This window comes from Piliocolobus tephrosceles, chromosome 16, assembly GCF_002776525.5.
Source record: "Piliocolobus tephrosceles isolate RC106 chromosome 16, ASM277652v3, whole genome shotgun sequence".
Lineage (NCBI taxonomy): Eukaryota > Metazoa > Chordata > Mammalia > Primates > Cercopithecidae > Piliocolobus > Piliocolobus tephrosceles.
The window spans coordinates 76,195,148-76,215,756 of record NC_045449.1 but is presented as its reverse complement, the minus strand read 5'-3'; the positions used below and the strand labels follow the sequence as shown (position 1 = coordinate 76,215,756).

The window sequence follows — 20,609 nt, the reverse complement described above, 5'->3', positions numbered from 1 at the left end:
AGGGAAACTGAGGGAACCTGAGGGGAACTGGGGGAACCTGAGGGAAACTGAGGGAACCTGAGGGGAACTTGAGGGAAACTGGGGGAACCTGAGGGAACCTGAGGGGAACTTGAAGGAAACTGAGGGAAACTGGGGGAACCTGAGGGGAACTTGAGGGAAACTGGGGGAACCTGAGGGAAACTGGGGGAACCTGAGGGAAACTGAGGGAATCTGAGGGGAACTTGAAGGAAACTGAGGGGAACTGAGGGAAACTGGGAGAACCTGAGGGAAACTGAGGGAACCTGAGGAGAACTTGAGGGAAACTGGGGGAGCCTGAGGGAAACTGAGGGAACCTGAGGGGAACTGGAGGAACCTGAAGGAAACTGAGGGAATCTGAGGGAATCTGAGGGGAACTTGAAGGAAACTGAGGGGAACTGAGGGAAACTGGGGGAACCTGAGGGAAACTGAGGGAACCTGAGGGGAACTTGAAGGAAACTGGGGGAAACTGAGGGAAACTGAGGGAACCTGAGGGGAACTTGAGGGAAACTGGGGGAACCTGAGGGAATCTGAGGGAACCTGAGGGGAACTTGAAGGAAACTGGGGGAAACTGAGGGAAACTGAGGGAATCTGAGGGGAACTTGAAGGAAATAGAGGGAAACTGAGGGAACCTGAGGAATCCTGGCCCCTCTTCAGCCTCCCAATCCCTCACCCAGCACCAGGCCGTGTCTCCGAGACCCTTCTCGGGAGACCTCACCGTCCTGGTGTCTCTGCTCATGTGGGCACCCAGGGAAAGGAGGAGGCAGAGCCCATCTGGCTATATAAAGGGCCATTTCCCATGGTGCTCTGGGCTCATCTGCATATCTCCCATGAGCCTCAGTTTCCAGGAAATGAAAATGCTGAGTCACTAGCTCCCCCTAAGGAGGGCCATGTGCAGCCCCTGGGCGCCTGCAGGAAGGCCCTGAGGAGGCAGCTCCACTGGGGGCTGGAGGTCGGGGTGGGTGCTCTCCGTCCACAGACTGGCATGGGGTGAGCATCCAGCCTGTGGTTGCTGTCCCGTCATGGGCACGATGTCCTGGTCCTGTCGTGTTTGTAAAACGTGATCCCTGCTTTGCTGTCTCTTTCTTAAAAGTTCTCTGAATTTTAGGAACGAGCCAATTATCAATTAGTTATTGTTTAAACACATTTTCCCCTTTGTGGTTCATCTCTTCGCTTTTTAAACAGAGACACTTGTAAATTAACACTTGTTGTTTCAGTAGATTTTATTTTTTACAGCAGTTTTAGGTTCATAGCAAAATTGAGCCAAAAGCATGGAGCTCTCCCACCATGGGGCTCCTGTAGGTGCACAGCCTTCCCCAGTCCCACCGTCCCAGCCATTTGTTACACATTGTTATTATCGTCATCACCCTCTGCAGTTTCCACTGGGCTTTCCTCTGGTGCTGTGCAATCTGTAGGTTTGGACACACATATAATCATGCAGACCCACCACTCTAATCTCGTACAGACAGGTTTCTCCACCCCAAGATTCATCTGCGTTCTGCATTTTCATCACTCCCTCTCCCAGCCCCTGGCCACCAGGGATCTTTTGACTGTCTCCTGAATTTTGCCTTTTCCAAATGTCATAGAGCTGGAATCACACATTACGTAGTCTTTTCAACTTCTTTTTTAGTAATATGCACTTTGGTTCTTCCATGTCTTTTGTGGTTTGATAGTTCACTTCTTTTTTTTTTTTTGAGACAGAGTCTTGTTCTGTCACCCAGGCTGGAATGTGGTGGCAAAATCACAGTTACTGCAGCCTCAACCTCCTGGGCTCATGCAATCTTCTCACCTCAGCCTCCCAAATAGCTGGGACTACAGGTGCGCACCAGCATGCCCCGATAAGTTTTGTATTTTTTGTGAGACAGAATCTCACCATGTTGCCCACACTGGTCTCGAACACTTGGGCTCAAGTGATCCGCCTGCCTCTGCCTCCCAAAGTGCTGGGATTACAGATGGGAGCCACCTTGCCTGGCCAGCTCACTTATTTTTTAACACTGAATGATATTCCATTGTCTGGATGTACTATGCTTTATTTATCCTTTCATCTATGATGGAAGGACATCTTGGTTGCTCCCAGGTTTGGGCAATTATGAATAAAGCCACTACAAATATTCGTGTGCAGATTTCTGTAGATGTAAGTTTTCAACTCATTTTGATAAACTCTGAGGAGCGGGATTGTTGGATGCTGCGGTCAGAATGTGTTCAGTTTTGTAAGAAAGTGACAAATTGTCTCCCACTGTGGCCCTGCAGGAGGAGCCCCCAAACCCTTTCCCTACATCCCCATGACCTCTGCTCCTCCCCACCTGGGGGCTGTCTGTGGCTGGCTCGGGTCATCCACGCACCTGGGGCTGCCTGCCACCCCCACCAGGTTAGGGCTCGGATCAGGGCCACCCCTCACCCTGGGGCTTCCTCATCCCAGCCCTGGGGTAGGGGCAGGTGTGGAGCTTTGGCTGCCAGGTGTCCTGCTGTGAGTGGAGAGGGCGGTGAGCTCGTTCCCCAAAGACTCAGGTGCCTGAGCCGCCTGGCTGGTCCCCTCAGGCGAGAGGAAAGTAGCAGTTGAGGGACCCCACAGAGAAGCCTGTTAATGGGTCTGGTGGTCAGAGGCTCCCTGTAGGAGGCCCCGGGTCCTGGTTTTCTCTGAAAAGGCCACTCAAGGCCTCGGGGCTGAGCTGTGGCTGCCCTGGCCAGGAGGGGGCCAGAGGGGGCATTGCACCTGTCGTGAACACTGAGGGCTGGGCCAGCGGGCGTCTGGAGGATGAGGACCCTCCCACCTGACCCCTCCCAGCCCCAGTTCGCAGGCCCAGCCGGCCACCGGCAGTCACTGCCTAAAGGAGGTTTTGACAGGGGAGCGGCAGAGCCTTTTGAGGGCCCCTGTGGCGAGCAGGCTCCTTGCTGGTTTGCGTGGCTTTTTCACACAGTAGTTGCATCGAGAAATTTAATATACTGTGACCTCGTTGCCCAGCAGGAGCGGTGCGGGACTGGCAAGTTGATGGGGAAGTGTTGGCGGGTGCACAGCAACCTCCTCTCTGGGAAGCTGTGGCCAGCGCGTCCTGGCCAACCAGGGCCTGGGCAGGGACTTGCTTCTCGGGCCTCGGCCTCACCCTGGTCTGAGAGTGTAAGGCCCTCTCGAGGTCCTCGGTCACCTCAGCAGCCTGGGACGGAAACTTTGGATCGCTCCCTGGGCAGCTGGGTACAGGAGAGGCCACTCGAGGCGGAAGCTGGGATGGACAGCTGGATTCGGGGCCCAGAGGGAAACCGTGGCAAGACTTGGTGGGTGGATGGTACCAGAGGAACAGGACATGGCCATCATCGGGGAATCCAGCACTCCTGTATCTCCAGAAGGACCAGGCATTTCCCCAGCTGCAGAGACCACTGATGGAGCAGCACAGCCAATGTGGGACCAAGGCCATGACCCAGAGCCACTGGGGCCCTGAGCCTGACACCCAGATTGCCCACAAGCCAAAACTCCATCCCCACCATCCTGGGGTGCACAAGCTCTCGTTAGGAACAGGTGAAGAGGCAGAGCCCAGGAAACTGAACGCAACCCAGAGGGCGTGGGCGAGCAGGGACAAGGCTGCCAGATGGGCCTGGCCAAGCTCAGGGGCCCCCAGCTACCTTGGGGGTGCAGATGCCAGCTGAGCCCTGCAGCAGAATGGGGTGAGGCCACATCACGCCCTTCAAGCGCCGGCTTCCAAGCAAGGGGCTTCGTCTCTGTCTCGCCCACAATGCCTTGCACAGGTCCGGGGCCCAGAGAACATTCCAGAGATGCTTGTGGAGTGGAGCAGCTTTAATGTCTTATGACACATTCTTGCTTCTCTGTTGGCTTCTTACCTGTGTCCTTGGGATGGCTGCCAAGGCGCTACCAACCTGCTGCCTCTCTGGCTGAGGCTCGGAGCCTCCTGGGCTGGTGCCTTCCCGGACACAGGATCTCCAGCAAGTCCAGGAATCTGACCTGAGCTCACCAATCGTGCCCAGGGAAACCAGCCAGCCCCCAAAGCCTCCAAGACCCAAGTGGGCTTAGTTCTGTTGGCAGAGGACCCAGCTGGAGTCAAACCCTAACAAGAAAGAAAAGTGTGTTTAGATAATCAGGTGACTCACCAAATAGAACTTTCTTGAAAACTGTTTTAATAATCAAGACCAGGAAAGGATTATGGAATATTCTAGCAAAGTCCAAGTACTTGGATTTTAAAGTCAACATTTATCTTCTTGCTCTTATATTACAAAGTTCCGCCCTCACCTCCAGTCTCAACGTTTGCACAAAGCATTTCAGCAGCACATGCAATGGCGTTGATTGGCTTTTCCCTCTCGCTCTTCTGCACAGACACTAAAGAAGGAGAGGAGCAGTTTTCTTTGTTTCTTGCATGAACTGACTACTGAGGCTCGTCAGAGAGATGCTGCCTGTGGGAGTGATGCACGGCCTCTGCTTCCACGGAGAAAAGCCACACGGTGGTGGCCGGGGTGGGACGCGCCTGTGGACGTGGAGGACAGATGTGTTCTGAGAAGCTGCCTGTTTCTTTCTTTCTTTTGTTTGTTTTTGAGATGGAGTTTCACTTTTGTTGCCCAGGCTGGAGTGCAATGGCGCGATCTTGGCTCACTCCAACCTCCACCTCCCTGGTTCAAGCGATTCTCCTGCCTCAGCCTCCCAAGAAGCTGAGATTACAGGCACCCATCACCACGCCCAGCTAATTTTTGTATTTTTAGTAGAGACGGGGTTTCACCATGTTGGCCAGGATGGTCTCGATCTCTTGACCTCATGATCTGCCCTTGGTCTCCCAAAGTGCTGGGATTACAGATGTGAGCCACCGCACCCGCCCGAGTGGCTTCCTTACAACAGTCTCTGTCCAAGGGACCACAGTCACCTCCGCTCACTCCCAGCCCACCCTTCCTCCTCATTTGCTTTGTCCACCTACTCAGCTCCATGGCCCGCTGGTGGCCTCCGTCCTTCTGAAGGACTGAGAAGCCACTGCCGTGTGGAAGCACCTCCATGTGCCCTGGTCAGGTCTGTCGCCAGTGCTGTGGGAGGATCGGAACACCCCCAATCACCCTGGGCCATCATCCAAATTGTAATCACGGACTTAGAGGCTGTCCTTTTAAAAATAGCTTTTGGTATTGTTTGCTTATTTTCAAAGTAAACAAATTCATTGTCAAACATTTAGAAAAGAGGCAAGCAAATAAGAGGAAAGAACACCACCAGTCACAGGTTCTCCAGAGAGTGCAAAAAGCAAGGTCTCTGCATCTTACTCTCAAGTAGGAAGAACGGTTGCAGGAGAGGAAGGAAGGAGGGAGGGCCTAGGCGCTGTACCCAGCTGTGGCCATCTGTGTCCTGAACCCTCCTGGGGTCTGTCTTGAACCCTCCTGGGGTGGGATTTCCATTATTATCTTGCCTGGGCTGGGCCAGAGCCTGGTTGGGGCCTGGGGCCCCATCCTGAGTCCAGAGTCTGTGACTCCTCCATAGGCCCCAGGGCCTGTGCAGTGACAGTCTCTGAGCAGCAAAAGAGCAAATGAGTGCTGGGAACTGTGGGCCCTTCCCTAAAAAGGCAGGGTGGTGATCCCGCTGAGCCTAGGGTCTTCGAAACCACAGGTACATCCTCGCTGTTCTGTCAGACACAGCTGTGGATAACTGGAGTCCATCTAGGGGTGGGTTTCCAGGCAGCTGGGGACCAAACAAGAGGGTGGAGGTGGCCACGTGAGACCCCAGGAAGCAAAGCCCCCACCACCCCAGGGGATTTCTCCATCCACAATGGCAAGGGTGGGGGCTGCCCTGAGAGGTCAGCAAAGACCACCACTGAGGAAGGCCTTGGACATGACTCTGAGCAGTCCCACAGGGAAAGGGGACTGGTGTCTCCTGGAGGGGGGGCTGGAAGAAGGCCGGAGAGGAAGGGTGGCCAGGAGTCCCCGTTTCCACACCCCAGACCTGTGGAAACACTGGCCCTGGGCAGCCCTGTGCCCTGCCAACCTCCCAGCCTGATGCAGCTTAGAAAGAAGCTGCCCATGAAGGAGGCACCCCCACCTCCATCCGTCCATTGCCAGGCTTTTCTGGAAGTCCGGGTGCCTTCAGGTGTGGGGATACAGAAATATCCCCCCAACATCCCAGGGCTCCGGGCCTTTGAACACCCACGCGGGACGAGGCAGCGGGGGTCACGTTCCCTCAGACTCTCCCCTCTTGGCTTCCCCCCATCACCCAGGGCCAGGGAGGCCGGGGCAGGTGCAAACCCAATCCTGGCAGTTGGCAGCGGCTTCCAGGCGCCTGCATGACCCTGTCTGTAGCCTGCAGAAGCAGATGCTGCCTGTGAGGTGGGCCCTGGGTTCCAGCAGATGCAGGAGGGTATGAGAGTGCAGCCACCCTCCTACCCCTTCTCCCCCTGAGGCCTCCATAGTAGATTTAGGGTTCATGCTTCTGGGTGAGATGGAGTTGAGGGCCCACAATTCTAAAGGTCTGGGTCACACCTGGGCAATGGAGGGCCAGGCTCCATGGCTATGGGGCCCTGTTAGCCAGACTCCTTCATCAAATAAACCAAATGTAGAAGACGTATACCAGGGGTCCTGGTGCTCGATTTTGTTTTTTGCTCTCATCACCCTACAAAATGGCATCTCCATAAAGACATTAAATAGCTGGGCACGGTGGCTCGCGCCTGTAATCCCAGCACTTTGGGAGAACAAGGCAGGTGGATCACCAGAGGTCAGGAGTTGGAGACCATCCTGGCTAACATGGTGAAACCCCGTCTCTACTAAAAATGCAAAAATTAACTGGGCGTGGTGGCAGGTGCCTGTAATCCCAGCTACTCCAGAGGCTGAGGCAGGAGAATTGCTTGAACCTGGGAGGTGGAGGTTGCAGTTAGCCAAGATCGCACCACTGCACTCCAGCCTGGGCAACAGAGTGAGACTCTGTCTTTAAAAAAAAAAAAAGCCAGGCGCGGTGGTTCACGCCTGTAATCCCAGCACTTTGGGAGGCCAAGGTGGGCGGATCACGAGGTCAGGAGATCGAGACCATCCTGGCTAACATGGTGAAACACCATCTCTACTAAAAATACAAAAAATTAGCTGGACATGGTGGCGGACGCCTGTAGTCCCAGCTACTTGGGAGGCTGAGGCAGGAGAATGGCGTGAACCCAGGAGGCGGAGCTTGCAGTGAGCCGAGATTGCGCCACTGCACTCCAACCTGGGCGACAGAGCGAGACTCCGTCTCAAAATAAAAAAAAAAAAGACATTAAACAAAAACTAAGGAGAAAAATGGCACGTATTAAACATTCTGGGTAAATCAGAGCCATGTCACGCTGACCTCACCCTTAGCCACCAGCTGCCTGCCCCGTGGAGCCAGGCTCATCACTGTCTGTCATCTGAGCGAGGGCACCGAGCATGATGAATAACACATTTTTGTTTTTTTTGGTTAAAAGCAGCTTGAAATATTTACTTCAGTTTAATCTGTTCATTTTTAAACCAGAGCAAAACCAAAGTTGTGCAGAGAGAGTGAGCTGGGAGGTTAGGGGGCCTCCATCCTACTTCACAGGACCCTGTCCACATCTGGCTCAATCCTGCTCCATAAAGACCCTGGCCACAGGCCGTGGCCCACCCCACACGGCCTAGAAACACAGAACAACCCTCAAATCAGCCCAGAAGCTCCTGGTACTGGGTGTATCCCCCGCAGCCGTTGGCACCACCATAAACCCCACTTGGAGATACAGTGGGGGCCACCGCCACGCACACAAATGGTCCCAAAGGAGCATGGCCTCCCCCTCCTCTGCCCTCTGGTCTGGATCCCACCTCCCAGGGGTGGGCACCGGGGGTTCTGTCCAAGGGAGGGGGCTCTGCCCATGATGACTGGGAGGTGGCATCGTGCCCACCCTGGCATGCACAGAGCCCACACACAGGAAACGGCATGGCAGCGACAGCCCCTGGGTGTGAGGCCCCCCATGCCCCTGGTGTCCTCGCTGAGATCTCAGACTGGAGAAGCAGGTACTGGAAGCGGACTTAGCCAGCCCACACACCTCCCGGCAGGGAGGGAAGATTATGGAAATCGAGGGCTTCCGGGTGCACCTGTGCCACCCCCACGCGGCTTGGGGTGGGCGCCTGGCATCCCTGGGCACCTCTGGGTGCGGCAAAGCAGCCCAAAGGCAGCAGGATCAATTTCTAGGCCCTGGATTTGGGTGCCAACTTGCTGTGTGCCAATAGCACCCCCTGGTGATCACATCAGTCTGCACAGACGCTCGTGCTTTTGTGCCAACAGATCAGCCAGGCTGGCAAAGGGGCCCTGCCATTGGCCTGGTCTCTGGACTGGTTTCTGGGAAGAACTGAGAACCCATGGCCGGCCCTTTAGCGATTCCTGAGACCTCCTGACCCTCCTCCTCCAACCTGCTCTGCCTCCATCTTCAGATCTGTGAAGCTGGGATGTTGCACACGGTGTCCGAACAGCAACCCGCATCCTCTTTCAGCCGAGAGTCTGGCAGGTGGGCTGAGGCCAGGCCAGGGGCTGTACCTGGGCCACCCCTGCAAGCTCCCTCCCTCCCTCAGTCCAGCTTCACGGCCGGCCCCAGCCCTGGAGGCCCATTGTGAGTATACATGTTTGTGTGTGAGAGCACACACTCAAGCATGTGCAGGGGTGTGTGGGGGTGTGGTATGTGCATGCACAGGTGTGTCTGTGTGTATGTGGGAGTGGGCGGGTGCACACACGTGCACCTGTGGGCAGGGGTGACCTCAGAGACTCCTTCCAGGGCATGCCTTGGTCACAGGGTCCCAGCCCGGCGTGGTTGCTGCTCTATACACATCTGCTGGGTTGAAGTAAACAGGAAGAGTCCGTTAATAATAGAACTTGGGGGCCGGGCGCGGTGGCTCAAGCCTGTAATCCCAGCACTTTGGGAGGCCGAGACGGGCGGATCACAAGGTCAGGAGATCGAGACCATCCTGGCTAACACAGTGAAACCCCGTCTCTAATAAAAAAAATACAAAAAGAAAAAACTAGCCGGGCGAGGTGACGGGCGCCTGTAGTCCCAGCTACTCGGGAGGCTGAGGCAGGAGAATGGCGTCAACCCGGGAGGCGGAGCTTGCAGTGAGCTGAGATCCGGCCACTGCACTCCAGCCTGGGCGACAGAGCGAGACTCCATCTCAAAAAAAAAAAAAAAAAAAATAGAACTTGGGGTGTGGAGCAGCTGGCCCCAAAGGCAGGAGCTACAAAGTGAGAGGACCTAAAAGCAGATGCTGACTGAAGTCGGGTTTGGGGTGGATAACAGGGGACAGGTCATTCATGTTCTCTGCTTGCCTGTGTTTTCCACAGCTTCTAAAATGAACTTGAGTCACCTGGAAATAAGAAGCTCAACAACCGTAACGTTCTCGGGCTGCCAGCAACTCCGGCCTGGACTGAGCCCTGGAGAAGCCTCGAGGGTGGGCCGAGGAGGTCGCCCGTCCGGTCCTCCTGGGCAGGCCCAGTGGCTGGGGCAGAGGCCTCTGAGGTGCCAGGTGTGCCAGGCCCCATGACGGTGCACCTGCCACCAGCGCCGGTGAGATGGGCATCACCTAGGGAGGTGCAGAGAAGCGGGCAGGGCCCAGGCAGCGCAGCCAGGACTGACACACAGCCCCGACATCTGGCCCTCCTCAGGAACTGTCAGCCTACTTGACCTCTTTTTGTGACAAATAAGATCCTCCCCCAAGAACAGACCAGTGTCTGGAGGCATCGACCCCCACAGACGCCCCTGCTGGTGGGCAGGTGACCTTGCCACCGTGGGGCCCCACGTCAGGTGGCAAGTCTCTGTAACAAACAGCTCCAGGGGCAGTCAGGCTAGTGTGGGGCTCAGTCTGTGCAGGGCCTGGGACCTGGGTAAACTCGAGGTGCAGCAGCATCAGAGTCCAGGGGCCCCTGCACCCCAGGCCAAAGGTCGCCCTTGTCCCACAGACGGTTCAGGCCCTGAGGGCGGCTGGCTCACAGCTGGGCATCTTGCCCTGAAAACCACAGGCTCTGTGCAGAGGGGAACCCGAGAGAGGCCTGTAGATGCCACACATGATGCTGGTGTCACATTGAAATAGTTTCGGCAGGAGGCAGTGGCGCACACCTGTAATCCCGGCACTTACGGGGGCCGAGGCGGACAGATCACCTGAGGCTAGGAGTTCGAGACCAGTCTGGCCAACATGGTGAAACCCTGTCTCTACTAAAAATATAAAAATTAGCTGGGTGTGGTGGCAAGTGCCTGTAATCCCAGCTACTCCAGAGGCTGAGGCAGGAGAATCGCTTGAGCACGGGAAGTGGAGGTTGCAGTGAGCCGAGATCGCGCCACTGCACTCCAGCCTGGGTGAAGAGCGAGACTCTGTCTCAAAAAAAAAAAAAAAAAAAGAAAGAGATAGTTTGACCCCAGAGTCATTCTGGCACAACCTAAAAAGCCGACTCTTTAACATTTGAGCTTTTACAAATACCAAGTAACGTGGGAAAATGACATGCTGTCCCTGTGGTCCTGGGGCCGTGCTGAGGGCAACGCGTCCTGCACAGATGCCCTGTGTGCGGCCCTCACTGAAGCTGCAGAGTCTGCTCCCGCTCAAAGCTCTGGGCTGCAGACGTCTGCTTCTCGGGACACTTGGGAGCTCGATTCCACAGCTCCAGACAACCCAGGAAACCTGAAGGTGACTTCAACACCGTTCGTTCTCTCAGTAACGCATATAATTAATAAAGTAAAAACTCCTTTAAAGCAAGGCTTTGGGGAAACCGAACTGTTGTGTCTCAGAAGGCGTTAACCAAGTTCCAATCATTTTACAATTGGGAAACCTTCTAAGAAAATTATCTACACATCTGCTTACAAATCAAAGCCAGAGTGTTTTCCACTGTCAGGAAACGGGGAGAGGCTCAGGAACGAGGGGGAGGCAGTCACGAAATCGCTAATTAAAACCAGCGCTTTCCCACCCTTCTGGCTGGGAGGGGCCGAGGAAGACAGAGGAAGCGGAAGAGGCCAGGAGAAGGCAGCGATTGAATGGATTATTGTCCCAGTCTCCTCCTTTGTCTTTATGTTTGTACTTTTCCAATAGCTTTGTTTTGAACATCAGCCTACCCCGGGCCGTGCAGAGCTCTGCGGTCCTGGCTGCCCCAGCGGCTCCAGCGGCCAACAGGGTTGACTCTACTCACCTGAGCAGGCGAGCCTCCCCCGAGTCACCTGGCATCGCTCTGGCGGGTGTGAAAGGATCCCAGGACATGCACCAGAGCTGGGGTCACGGGGGCAACTGAGGCACCCCTCACGGACATTTTTAAATTCTAAAATCAGAGGCTTTTGTTTAGTTGTTCAGCGTGAGGCTTCCATGCCCCCGAACGTGCATCTCCAGTTCAGAATGTATGCTCCACTAGGAGTTCCCCGGGGCTCCACGCAGAAATCAGTGGAAGAATTGGCTCAGGTCAACCCCAAGTCCTGAGGAGCAATCGTATTTCAGGGACGGCTGGTTTATTTCATGTATTATCATTCTCATTTACTATTCAATTCCAACACGGCAGGTTTCCAAATGTGAGAAGAAAACATTTACATCGTGGGGACGGTCGCTCTAAGTTCACCGCTATGGCAGGTTTCTCTTTGAAAAATACAAAGAGACTGACACACAGCCCCGACACCTGGCCCTCATCAGGAACTGTCAGCCTACTTGACCTCTTTTTGTGACAAATAAGATCCTCCCCCAAGAACAGACCAGCGTCTGGAGGCATCGACCCCCACAGACACTCCTGCTGGTGGGCAGGTGACCACCACCTGGTGGTTGAATCATTGACAAGGTTGAATCATTGACAAGGAAGATAGATTTGGTTGAATCATTGACAAGGAAGATAGATTTAGAAATGTGTGTCAGATGTGGAGCGGGGTGAGTTTGTGAAGGAGGGAGAGGTGAAGGAAAGCTGTGAGGTGAGTAGCAGGGCAGGGTGGCAGCTGGCCAGCCCAGGGGGTCTCGTGGGTGTTTACGCCAGGGCCTTGGCCCAGGGCCCCGCCTGGCAGCCTCTCCTCCCCAGCAGGGCCAGCCCCCTGCAGCCCCAGGCCCTGGGGGGCAGCCTTGGAGGGGCTCTGGCTCTGATGTCTTCCCTCCCTCCAATGCTGGGCCCCAGCACTCAAATGAAAACTCAAATCCTGTTTTCTGCGGGTAGAGACAGGATGACAAGAGGCCTCCCTTCTAGAAAGGAAAATGAGAGATCAGAAAAATCGGAAGGCATTGGGTGGATGCGGTGGCTCACGCCTGTAATCCCAGAACTTTGGGAAGTTGAGGTGGGCGGATCACCTGAGGTCAGGAGTTTAAGAGTAGCCTCACCAACACAGCAACACAGCGAAACCTTGTCCCTACTAAAATACAAAAATTAGCCGGGCATGGTGGCAGGCACCTGTAATCCCAACTACTCAGGAGGCTGAGTCAGGAGAATCACCTGAACCTGGGAGGCGGAGGTTGCAGTGAGCTGAGATCGCGCCATTGCACTCCAGCCTGGGTGACAAGAGCAAAACCCCATCTCAAAAGACCAGACAAGAAAATCAGAAGGTCTCAGCTCTGATGGACAAGCCCGCAGAGAGGGCGTTCAGGCTGGGGACCCCTCAGTCCCTGTCTCCAGTCGGAGAGAGGGCGTTCTGCTGGGCGTCCTGTTGTAGCAGGACGAGCCGCAGACAAAACTCCTCAGACACTGGATTAAAGAAGGAAGAGGTTTTTTTATTCGGCCGGGAGCGTTGGCAGACTCACGTCTTAAGAGCCAAGCTCCCCGAGAAAGAAATACTTGGCCTTTTTAAAGGCTTACAACTTTAAGGGGTCCACGTGAAAGGGTCGTGATAAATTGAGCAAGCGTGGGAAATGTGACTGGGGGCTACATGCATCAGCTAACAGAACAGAAAGTTTTACTATGCTTTTTTCATACAGTGTCTGGAATTTACAGATAACACAAGTAGTTTATGCCAGGGGTTGATGTTATTATTATTTGTTTAACTCCTAGGACCGGGTGGTGGTGCCAAGGTTGTCTGGCTATTTATCTTATTTGTTTCTTTCTCTTTCCTCCTGTCTTGTGAACTAGGCAAGGTGGGGGGAGGAGGGCAGCAGGAGCAGTAGTGGTCTCCGTCCTGACTGTGCAAACAGGAAGCCCAGGTGCCTGAGGGTCCTCGGCACAAGCAGGGCAGGGACTGGGTCGGGGTCACCCACGTGGGTGCTATCCCGAAATCTTGTGCCCTCTTGTGTATTTGCAGAGTGGTTCTTCCAACCCCACTGTGGTGGCTACTTTATTTTGTTAAGTGCCGCGTCTTTAAACCTGAACCTGCCGCTGAGCAGGCAGAGGTTTGCAGCTTCACACTCCAGTGTGCAGGAAACAGCTTCTTGACTTCTCCTTTGGAGCCCTCCTGGGGAGGGGCAGCCCCTCCTCGACTGCTGCTCCCTCAGACACACGCTCCCTTCTGTCAAGCCTCTGAGCCGAAGTTGGCCATTGTGACCCCTGTGACCTGCACATATATGTCCAGAGGACCTGCAAGAGCCAAGAAGTCTGGGGCAACCCAAATCTACAAAAGAAGTGAAACAGCCAGCTCCTTTCTTAACTGATGGACCAACCTTAGGACATTCCATTATGACTTGTTCCTGCCCTGCCCCCACCTGATCGATTGACCTGGTGACATCCTTCTGGACAATGAGTCTTATGATCTCCCCACCATGTACCTTGTGCCCCCCTCTGCTGACAACAGGTAACCACCTTTAACTGTAACTTTCCAGTATTTACCTCATTGCTATAAAACGGCCCCACCCCTACCTCTCTCTGCTGACTCTCTTCTGGGACTCAGCCCACTTGCACCCACGTGAATAAACAGCCTTGTTGCTCACACAAAGCCTGTTGGTGTCTCTTCACACAGAGGCACGTGACACAAAGTGCTGGGTTTACAGGCGTGAGCCGCCACGCCCAGCCCTCTTTGCTGTTTCGTGTGAAATTTAGAACCAGTTTTTCCAATTTCATAAACATATCTGAGGAACGGCACTGGATTATACTCATTTCAGAAAAACGTTATCTTGGGGTCCCACCTACACGCAGGGAGTGGGAGACAGTCACGCGGCGTGTGCGGCACAGAACACAGAGACCAGGCACCGGCCGGCCGCCCTGCCGAGCGAGGCTTCGTCCCGGAGACTCAGCGTGTGGCCTCCGCGTCACAGAAACGGTCTTCGTAGCTGTTTGAGGTCACACCAACGAGACTTCACTTGTGTTAGCAGAACTCTGCGGACAATGTGACCCTGCATGACAGCCGGGAGCCAGATGTGGGGAGAGCGGCGAGCTGGCAGCCCGGACAGAAAGGCGGACGGAGCTGTGGCCATGACCAGGAGCAGCAGCAGCTCCTGGGATGAGAGGGAGCCCCCGTTCCCGGACCAAACTGAGGGTCGGGCCCCATAACGAGGCGCAGTTGAACTGGGGAGGAACCCCAACCGGTCACAGGCAGAAGGCCTGGACATTATCTCCAGAGCAACTCAGAATGACAAAGTCCTCCAGAGCTTATCTACCCTTTAAGCTCTATGTCCACGTGTAAGAGTGTCATCTAAAGACGTAAGTGATGAACGTCTCATCTGAAACTGAGGTCTGAGTCCTGAAGCCCTTCCTCTGGGCCCTCAGTACATTTACTTCATCTAGATGGGTCCAGGTGCTGGGGTCATGACCCTTACTTTGTCTCCTGCTAAGTCACGAGGTTGGAGAAGTTCCTTCCCGCCCCTAGTAAGCTTGTTTGTGGAGGCCTGGGGAGTTTCTTCAGACCGGCAATAAAACGTGTTTAATCCTAAATGGGTCCTATTAAGAATTCCTTTGTTATTTTTTCATGCTTTAAAGCCCAGGAGAGGGCTAGGCAAAACTCTTGGTGGGCTTTTGTTACATTCCAGCCTTGGTATAAGGGTGCTGGCTTTTAACTCCCTCGGTACTGAAACTGGTCATGGAGGCCCGCATTCGTGAGACCTGGCCTGCCGCACTCCCGCCCAGCCCACAGGCGTGGAAATCTGTGCAGCCAGATACACCCTCACCCTGCAACCACCCCCTGCAACTCCGCCTTCCCCACTCCCCGCATTGGGAGATGTGGCAGCTGGCAGCCTGGGGCGGGGTGGGGATTTGCCCTAAAGAGAAACACTACTGGAGGCCCGGAGCTGACACACCGAGAATCTCCACGGTGTCTCCTGTGGGACTGTGACTGCTGAAGGCCAGAATCAGCCCATGCACGCACACACGGGGCTGTTGACTTAGTCACCCCTGACCCAGCACAGCAGCCATGCCTGGGAGGCCGCCCCCCACCCACCAGGAGGGTCTCCAGGAGGGTCTCCAGGAGGGCCTCGTGTGGGCCAGGCTGAGCTCAGGACACCGTGATGGTCGCACCTCCTTTTGTGTCAAAGCGGAGGGGTAGGTAGAATACGTGGTTTTCTTTGCTTTTAGCTACATGAAGTTTGACGGATCCACAGGAGCACAGTAAGGAAGAGCCTCCTGGGGCTGAGGAAGAATCGAGACTCTCACCACCTGTGATGTGGATGGCTCCATCTCTGAAAGGTGTGCCGTATTATCTGTGGCTAAAAACGATTTAAGGCCAGGTGCTGTGGCTCACGCCTGTAATCTCAGCACTGTGGGAGGCCAAGGCGGGAGGATCATCTGAGGTCAGGAGTTCGAGACCAGCCTGGCCAACATGGCAAAACCCCGTCTCCACTAAAAATGCAAAATTTAGCCGGACGTGGTGGCGGGTGCCTGTAATCCCAGCTACTCAAGAGGCTGAGGCAGGAGAATCGCTTGAACCTGGGAGGTGGAGGTTGCAGTGAGCTGAGATCACACTGCTATACTCCAGCCCGGGTGACAGAGCAAAACTCCATCTCAAAAAAAAAAGAATTTTACCAAAGACCAGCTTTAGCTGTCTGCCCAGCTTTTTCCTTTCCTCCTCCCTTGAAAGCAGCTTCACTGAGGTGGTGGCATGTCGCAGCTCCATGATACAGAGCAGGGCTGCCCCGGAGGCAGTGTGCAGACAGCAGCAGCTCCGGGTGGGGTGGCTGGCACATTTATACCCACTTTTAACTACATGCAAATTAAGGGGAGGGGCATTTGGAATTTCCCAGAAAAGGGGCGGTGCTTCCGGGTTATTGCCAGGAAAGGGCAGTAACATCTGGGTGTTGCCATGGCAATGGCAAAGTGTCACAAAGTCCCGGACCTGTAGGTGCCAGGGGGCTGCAGGTGGCTGTGCTGACAGAACTGGAACCCTCTCACTTGGCTAACCCTTGTCACCCGATAGGTCATTCAAGGACAGCCTGAACCAAAATTTGGGTAAAGCAATCTCTGTGGCAGTTTGGTTTTAAAAAACAAGACAAAACGAAACAAAAAAAAAATTGTTTTGTCCTCTTTCTCTTTAATTTCAAATGAGTTTCCAACGTTTACATTCTAGTTAGACCACAAATAATGAGTCTTCACACCAGCAGCTTCGTAACAGCTGGTTTAAAGCAGAAAAGAAAAGAGAGGACGAGAGAGTACCTTAGAAGACTGTACTTAACTACAGCGCAGGTTCACCGTTGGAGGTCTGAAGTTTTCTCACTGTCATTTGCCCATCAGCTTAAAACATACACACAAATGGGCTGTCACATGTAACCAGCTGGAGTCCCTAAGAGGACGACAAAATCCAGGGCCAGGATGTTGGAAACTGTCTTTCCCTTTTTGGGCCAGACCCCCGGATTGAACAGGAAAATAGCAAAGAAAGGAAAGTGGAGGAGAAAGGTTTGCAGGAGGGAAGAGGAACGACAAAGGAAGGAGGGAGGCCAGGGAGCCTCCAGCCACCGCATGGTGCAGAGCCAGCACCCCCTCACCCTCAATCATCTCCCATCAGGGAGAGCCTCAGCACCCCAGACCTGTGCGGTGTGGGACCAATCCCTCCCACCTCCGCAGGCTGCCTGTCAAGGTCAACCGTTTGCAGCCACAGGGAGCTAAGGGTGCTTTTGACCAAGAGGAATAAGGCTTTGGTGGCGGACAGGAGGAGGACATTGGAGGAAGGAGAGAGAGGTCAGGGTGCACACACAGACGCGCACAAACCAACAGCTGCGTCCAAACAAATCCCCATCAAAGGGTTCGGTAGAGTCCCACATCCCTGGCCTCAGTTTCAAACGGCCCCTCGGGCAACTGAGCCCTCACTGAGCAGAGCCCCAAGGGTGCCACAAACACATTCAAATGCATCGAATGCCCAACTGGTGTCACTCACAGCCAAGTCTAAACAGAGCAGGGCCCCAGCCACATCCCAGAGAGGCAGAGGGTCCCTGGGTAACTCCGACTAATGCACCCAGTTCCAAAGTTCCCAAGTTCCAAAGTTTATTAACTTCTCCAAAGATCAATTCCTTTGTACCAGCAAAGCATTGAAGGCAGCAGGAAGAGAAAGACAGGATTCCTGGACGAAAGCATCTCAGCGGCTGCAGGGCAGCTCCTCCCGTTCCAGCCACAGGCTCAGCGGCCACGAGCAGCTGGAACTCACAGGTGAACCTACGCCCTGTCCAACAGAAACCAGATGGGTGGGCTTGGACCCCCCAGAGCACACAAGTTCCCACATGGACCACCAAAATTGTAACCAAACACAAGTTCCGTTCCTCACCACTTGCAGAGTCCAGTGATCAAGAGGGAGGCCTGGTGGAAAGAAAGTGACTTTATTAACCAAAACTAGTCATGGGCAAGGGGCCGCACTCCCGTCCAAAACAACCACTTCAAATTCCTAGGGAGAAGGCAGTGACTTGTAAAGGGCAAGCTGGCGTGGGAGGCAGGTGCTGTGCTGGGTACAAGGTCTGTGTGTCTGTCCGCAGTGGCCATCTTGGGTCCCAGTCCACCTGGAGCGTGGGCTGGGGTCATCTGATTAATGACTGGGTGGCTGACTCGCTGCCTGGGGGAAACCTCTGGAATTTTGCCACTGAGTTTCCAGGGTTGGTCTGTCTGTCTCAAGATTAGGCCCTGGAACTTTTTTGAGACAGAGTCTCGCCCTGTTGCACAGGCTGGAGTGCAGTGGAACAGTCACAGCTCACTGCAGCCTCCTGGGTTGAAGTGATTCTCCCACCTCAGTCTTCCGAGTAGCTGGGATTACAGGTGTGCACCTCCACACCTGGCTAATTTTTGTATTTTTAGTAGAGATGGGGTTTTACCATGTTGGCCAGGCTGGTCTTGATCTCCTGATTTCAAGTGATCTGCCCTCCTTGGCCTCCCAAAGTGCTGGGATTACAGATGTGAGCCACCGTGCCTGGCCTTTTTGTTTTTGTTTTTGTTTTTTTTGGAGTAGAGGAAAAACTTTCAGGACTCACAAAGAACTGAAATGTTCACGAATGTCAAGCAAAACAAGAGTTGACTAAATGGACGGCACTCAGACAGCAACCTTTTTGACTTTTGCTTGGAATACTGCTGATCCTTGTCTTGTTTTTCAGAGTCAAGGAAACTTGAACTATTCATGGCCTTTAATAATTGAGCAAAGCAAACTCCTGTGAACGAAATTTGGAGCATGTTTGTTTCTCTGCTGGGTTCCTCTAGAATTTGGAAACTATCTGTGAGTACTCTGATGGCAATACAGCTGTTTGCATCAGTGCAATAAGAATCCATTTTTCTTTTTAACAGGATGCAGTTGGAGAAACTGGTTATTTTATCAAGGCTTTGACTGGAAAAGTATTGACTGGAAGCCCGTTAAGGACTCAGTCTTGACTTGCAGAGCCAATAAAAGCCCCATGGTGAGAACTGGCCTCATACCTGTCTACACAGTCCCTGTACAGGGTTCCTAACCTGTGGTCAGTAAAGAATGTTACTTTCAGGCCAGGCGCGGTGGCTCACGCCTGTAATCCCAGCACTTTGGGAGGCCGAGACGGGCGGATCACGAGGTCAGGAGATCGAGACCATCCTGGCTAACACAGTGAAACCCCCGTCTCTACTAAAAATACAAAAAATTAGCCAGGTGTGGTGGCAGGCGCCTGTAGTCCCAGCTACTCGGGAGGCTGAGGCAGGAGAATGGCATGAACCTGGGAGGTGGAGCTTGCAGCGAGCCGAGATAGCGCCACTGCACTCCAGCCTGGGCGACAGAGTGAGACTCCGTCTCAAAAAAAAAAAAGGTATTTTCTCTCTCTCTCTGTCTCTGAGACAGGGTCTCGCTCTGTTGCTCAGGCTGCAGTGCAGTGACCTGATCTTGGTTCAATGCAGCCTCGCCCTCCCAGGCTCAAGAGATCCTCCTACTTCAGCCTCCCAAGCAGCTGAGGCTACAGGCACTGGCCACCACGATCAGCTCATTATTTTATTTTTGTGAAGATGGGTCTCACTGTGTTGTCCAAGCTGGTCTCAAATTCCTGGCCTCAAGGGATTCTCTCACTTCAGCCTCCCAGAGTGCTAGGATTACAGGCATGAGCCACCGCACCCAGCCCTAAAAATGCCATTCTTTCTAAAATTAAGCTATAACGTCTGGGCATGGTGGTTCACGCCTGTAATCCCAGCACTTTGAGAGGCCACGGTGGGTAGATCATGAGGTCAGGAGTTAGAGACCAGCGTGGCCAACACGGCGAAACCCTGTCTCTACTAAAAATACAAAAATTAGCCAGGTGTGGTGGTGCGCGCCTGTCATTCCAGCTACTAGGGAGGCTGACGCAGGAGAATCACTTGAACCTGGGAGGCGGAGGCTGCAGTGAGGTGAGATCGTGCCACTGCATTCCAGCCTGGGCAACATAGTGAGACTCCATCCCCAGAAAATAAATAAATAAATATAATTAAAATAAAGTTAAGCTATAAAGACAGTAAAATCCCAACAGAAATACCAAGAAGATGGGCAAGTGAGAGGGGGCTCAGGGCAACATAACTGGATGTTTGAGGAGCACAGCCTTTTCAGGTGGAAAATAACAAGCTGGGTTGTGGATTCCATCAAAAGCAGAAACACGTGCTGGGTAAGAATTTAAAATTAGCCTCACATTTTACAACTCCCAAATATTACAAAATAGATAGAATCAGCTTAGCACAAGACAAGAACAAGAGGAACAAAATGACAAAGACCCAAGCAAACATTTGAGATAAGATTTTTTATCTGTGGTGTCTGCCTGTGGTCCCAGCTACTCAGAAAGCTGAGGCTGGAGGATTGCTTGAGCCCAGGAGGTCAGGGCATACTAAGCTACGATCCTGCCAGTGAACAGCCACTGCAAGCCAGCCTGGTCAACTACAGGAGACCCCATCTCTTAAAAAAAATAAATAAAAGCCTCCAAATATATGATTAAAAATTCCTAGAACAGGCCGGGCGCAGTGGTTCACGCCTGTAATTCCAGCACTTTGGGAGGCCGAGGCGGGCGGATCACAAGGTCAGGAGATCGAGACCACAGTGAAACCCCATCTCTACTAAAAATACAAAAAATTAGCCAGGTGTGGTGGCGGGCACCTGTAGTCCCAGCTACTCGGGAGGCTGAGGCAGGAGAATGGCGTGAACCTGGGAGGCAGAGCTTGCAGCGAGCCGAGATGGCGCCACTGCACTCCATCCAGCCTGGGCGACAGAGTGAGACTCTGTCTCAAAAAAAAAAAAAAGTTGACAAATATATAAAAGACCTAACCTACCCCACTGACGCCTTGACAGCAGGGACACCTGCAGAGACCCCTGCTCTTAATAGTCAGAGAATATTACACGTCGCAAGGACCTGTGAGACCCTTCCAG

At 53.7% G+C, this 20,609-nt stretch overlaps 1 long non-coding RNA gene across 1 annotated transcript; it reads left to right on the top strand.

Annotated features, from left to right (window-relative positions):
* Nucleotides 1-13,720: 13,720 nt before the first annotated feature.
* LOC111527638 lies at nucleotides 13,721-18,024 on the top strand. Its single transcript, XR_002726724.2, has 3 exons — nucleotides 13,721-14,509; nucleotides 15,377-15,487; nucleotides 17,313-18,024. It is a non-coding gene; the product is annotated as an uncharacterized LOC111527638 (long non-coding RNA).
* The last annotated feature ends 2,585 nt before the right edge of the window (nucleotides 18,025-20,609 follow it).